A 5,000-nucleotide genomic window follows, 5' to 3' on the forward strand; every position below is an offset into this window, starting at 1 on the left:
TGACAAAACACTGTTGAAAGATTAGATAGGGTATTTACTTTGGGTCAAGTTTTAATTTGCATAATTAGTAGAATTATAAAAGAGGAATAAGGAAGAGATTGAACTAAATATTGTTATACATCATGACAGGACGAGCATTCTTGTAACTTTAATATTTCTTACTAAAAAGTTACATCCCACATCATCTTTCTTTGGTATTTGTCGGGTGTCTAGCTGTTGAAAGTCAGTTCTTCACTGGATGGGTCGATATCGTACTCGCCTAGCACTCTCCTAGGCCCGCGTTCGATTCTCCGGCCGGCCAGTGAAGGATTAGAGGAATTTATCTCTGGTGGTAGAAATTCATTTCTCGGTATAATGTGGTTCGGATTCCACAATAAGCTGTAGGTCCCGTTGCTAGGTAACCAATTGGTTCTTAGCAACGTAAACTAAGTCTAATCCTTCGGACCAGCCCTCTCTAGGAGAGCTGTTAATCAGCTCAGTGGTCTGGTTAAACTAAGGTATACTTAACTTTTGACGCATTATTGACTAAATGCCATCAGAATGAAACATGAAGTAATAGGAGCGTTGAACAAACCTCCTGTAAAGCTTTATTGCTATGATTTTGTTATTCCAAGTTTAATTAACGCTCAAATATTGTCCTCATTTTTATAAGGATTAATAATGTATGAATTAGCTTTAATTTGAGCTGTGTAAGGCAGACGCAGTAACCTGCTTTATTTCTGGCACACACATTCACACTTACCTTATAGAAAATATACGGAATCTGTTTAAACTAAACACTAAAACGATCGTGATAAATCTACCACCAATCAAACATAACAAGTAATGATTCAACTTTCGCAACTTCCTAATTCTCATAAACACATCAGTACGAGACAGGCCCTTCCGCCCGTGAAGTGAAACGCCTCTTCACCAAGTTAAATGCATTTACATAATAAAGCCATTTAGGAGGAGATGGATTACATTGCAGACGAAGAAGGATTGTGCTGTTGAGAGAGAGAGAGAGAGAGAGAGAGAGAGAGAGAGAGAGAGAATGATTAGCTGTGTTGGTAAAGCGGGAAGCTTAGATTGGTGAGTGAAAACGATTAGGTTGGAGGAGAAAGATTAGACTGACAAAAGGTTTAACAGGAAAATGATTCTAGCAGAGGAAGGCAGTACTGGTGAGACTTTGGATTATATAAAGGAAAAGATGCGAATAAAGAAACGGTTATTTTCGGGAGGTAGAAAGATTTAGGAAAAAGATTATTAAACGGTTAGATGATAACAAAACGCTGTTGAAAGTCTGATTACTTTGGGTTTCATTTTGAGTATATTTTATTTAGAGAATGATTAAGTCGGATTTAGAGAATAATTTGATCGAATATTGCTATAATCATGACAGTATGAAAATGCTTATAACTAACCTTTCTCACTAAAAAGTTACAGTATCCCAATATCACCTTTCTATGTTACTCTTTGGGTTCTAATTTCTGTAGCTTATTAACTAGATAATATATTAACTAAATAACATCAGAATTAAATTTTAAGGAAAATGAGCACTGATTAAACCTTTCTAGAGTTTCAGTACCACGATTTTACTATTGTTAATTTCATTAACCTCAAACACTCTCCTCATATATTCATAAGGATTGTTATTCTAAGAATCAGCTTGTACAGAAAATATACGGAATCTGTTTAAAGGCCACAAGAACAGCGATAAACACTGATCAAACATAACAAATAATGATGCAGCATTCAGCAACTTCCTCACTCTCATAACAAATAAATAAGAGACAGGCGCTTCCGCCCGTCAAATGAAACGCCTCTTCACCAAGTTAAATGCATTTACATAATAAAGCCATTTAGGAGGAGATGGATTACACTGGAGACGAAGAAGGACTGTGTTGGGGGGAGAGAGAGAGAATGATTAGCTGCGTTGGCAAAGAGGGAAGACGAGATTGGTAAGCGTAAAAGATTAGGCTGGAAGAGGAGAAAGATTAGACTGGAAAAAAGGTTCAACTCGAAAACGATTCTGTAAGAGGAAGAATGGATTGGTGAAACTTTGGTTTCTATAGCGACAAAGGTCTGAATAAAAGTAACGGTTAGGTTTCGTGAGGTAGAAAGGTTGTTGGAAGTTTTGGGAAGGAAAAAGATTACTTAGGGATTCAATAATGACCAAACACTTCATAGGCTGGGTAAGAGGATAATTACTTTTAAGTAAAGTTTAATTTGGAGTCTTTAATTTAAAGTATGATTACATCGGATCGGATTTAGGAAGAGATTTGACTTAATTTTCCCATAACTCATGGCAAGATAAAAAAATCTTTAATCTATCCCATTAAAAGTTACAGAGTATCCTCACATCGCCTTTCTGTGGTGGTCAGTAGATTCTAGTTTTTGTGGGTTTGACGCAGTCTTAACTAAATGACATCAGGATGAAATTTTAAATATAAGCATTGAATAAACCTCTTCTAAAGCTTTATTGCTATGATTTTATCATTCTGTTTATGATGAGCGCACAACTATTTTACTCATTTCTCTAGAAGGATTAATGATCTGAAAATCAACTTTAACTCCAGCGGTACAAGGCAGACGCAGTAAATGTATTTATAACCCACATGTTCACAATTACCCTTAAGCAAATTTACGGAATCTGTTTAAATGCTACAACAACAGGTGATAACTCAAGCACTAATCAGACATAACAAATAATGATTGAGCATTCAGCACCTTCCTCACTCTCATAAACACATAAATAAGACGGACACTTCCGCCCGTCAAGTGAAACGCCTCTTCACCAAGTTAAATGCATTTGCATAATAAAGCCATTTAGTTGGAGATGGATTACACTGGAGACGAAGAAGGAGTGTGCTGGAGAGAGAGAGAGAATGATTAGCTGGATTGGTAAAGCGGGAAGATTAGATTGGTGAGTGAAAACGATTAGTCTGGAGACGAAGAAAGATTAGACTGGCAAAAGGTTTAACGGGAAAATGATTCTGTACAGAAAAACTGGACTACTGAAATTTTGGATTCCATAGGAAAAATGATCTTAATAAAAAACAAGTAAAAAATGCGCCGAATTTTCTTTGGCGCAGTCGAGTTTTCTGTACAGCTTGTAATGCTATATGAAACTCTCAGCCACGGCCCGGTGGTGTCCTGTGTTGGCATCTATAGCAGCGCCAGACGGACGATCATGGCTAACTTTAACCTTAAATAAAATCAAATTGTAGCTTACATTTGTTTTAAGCAAATGACATATATACGGCGGTAAGTGGAATAAATGAATATATTAAGTAAAAATAAGTAAGCAGAAGTTATATGACTGCAATGTCACAGGCAATGAACGTAAATCCAAGACTGTCGGGATTTTAGGCAGTGAAAGGAAATGTTCTAGAAAGGTATAAATATCCCTTTGTACTCTGCCTCTGAGAAGTGAGGTATTTTCTGCTTGATTCAGGCTGTTCGTCTTAGAACCTCTGCGGAAAACTTACTCATCAGTGAAGGAGCTTATGTATATATAGGTTGAAAGGAATGTATTGGTGACACTGAAAGTTTAAACAGTCTCCCCATTCGGTAAATACCATGCTTCGAACCTTAGGTCATAATGTATACATTTATATTACTGTTTTTTTTTCCTCGTTACTTTCTCTCAACATGATTCTTGAAGTCCTTGTACTGATTTCTGTGACTTGCTCACAGAACGTTTCAGACTTATCCCACAGATTTTGTGCGGGGATGTTGAACTCAAGAATCAGTCGCTTTGAACCTTATTCATTTGTCGTCTGCCACCAAACTCTGGAGCTTAACACTTCGTTTCCTAGTGGTGACTGGCATCTTCTTACAAGATAAGTTTTCTTATAGTTATTTTATTCTTTAGGCCAAACCAGTCTTGGTTGATTAGTAGTTGACATAGGATCCCATGTGTAGGGTAATAGTAACGATCTGATGAATCTATCACTAATATTGTCGTTTTTGTTGTTGATATGCTGCTTTTAATGAAAAAAATAACAGCAGTTATAGTAGTAGGTTTTTTGTGTATACATCTTACTCCATAAAAAGACAAATTCCTAAACTGATTCGTCTTGCCAAGAGCAAGAGCTGCCGTGACAATGAACGAGAACCGCTCAGCATGAAAGTGCCTGTACCTAAATCTATCGGCATTTGCTACGTAATCATTCAAGTAATTTTGAGCAGTTGAGTTGCCTCGGCACTCGATGGAGGTTGCATGCAACGAGAAATCGTATTGACAGACTCTAATTAGCTATTGATTCTGAATTGCTTGGGCAATCAGCAGCGACTGATTGCTCTGCTAGAAGTGGTGGGACTTCATTTACAATAGTCATGAAGGAAGCGACACTCCTTTGTTAGTATCATAAAAATCATTTTCATTGTGGCTCTATCCATAGACAGTGTGTTTTCGACTTTTCGAATGTTAATTAACTGTTTTTGTCTTCTTTCTCCTCTGTTATTCAGTTTCATTCGCTTTGTTGACATATTTTCTAGTTTTTTGTCATTAATTCATCATTTTTATTTTTCTCTCCTAATTCTGAGAGATTTTAATTTTTTTAAGAATAGGATTTATTTGATAGCAAAGAATTGACATCGAAAATTAAGTTCTTTCATTTTAATTCCGTCCGTAATTAGAATATGGAAATTAATCATTGTGTCCTTTATTCCTCAGTATCGTCATTTTCGTACACATGAAGTCGGATTAATAGGTCAGTGGTTATTTACACATATAATTGTCGATTTCTTATGTTGCTCCTTATGGTTTTGAAGCTTTAACACCTTCTTTATCTCTCTCTCTCTCTAGGTCTCTCTCTCTCTTACTGAAGAAGCACTACCAGTTTCTCTCTCTCTCTCTCTCTTCTCTCTTCTCTCTCTCTCTCTCTCTTACTGAAGCACTGCCAGTTTTTCTTTCTCTCTCTCTCTCTCTCTCTCTCTAACTCTCTCTCTCTCTCTCTCTCTCTCTCTCTTACTGAAGAAGCACTACCAGTCTTTCTCTCTCTCTGTCTCTCTCT

The sequence above is a fragment of the Macrobrachium rosenbergii genome, chromosome 19 (assembly GCF_040412425.1).
Source record: "Macrobrachium rosenbergii isolate ZJJX-2024 chromosome 19, ASM4041242v1, whole genome shotgun sequence".
Lineage (NCBI taxonomy): Eukaryota > Metazoa > Arthropoda > Malacostraca > Decapoda > Palaemonidae > Macrobrachium > Macrobrachium rosenbergii.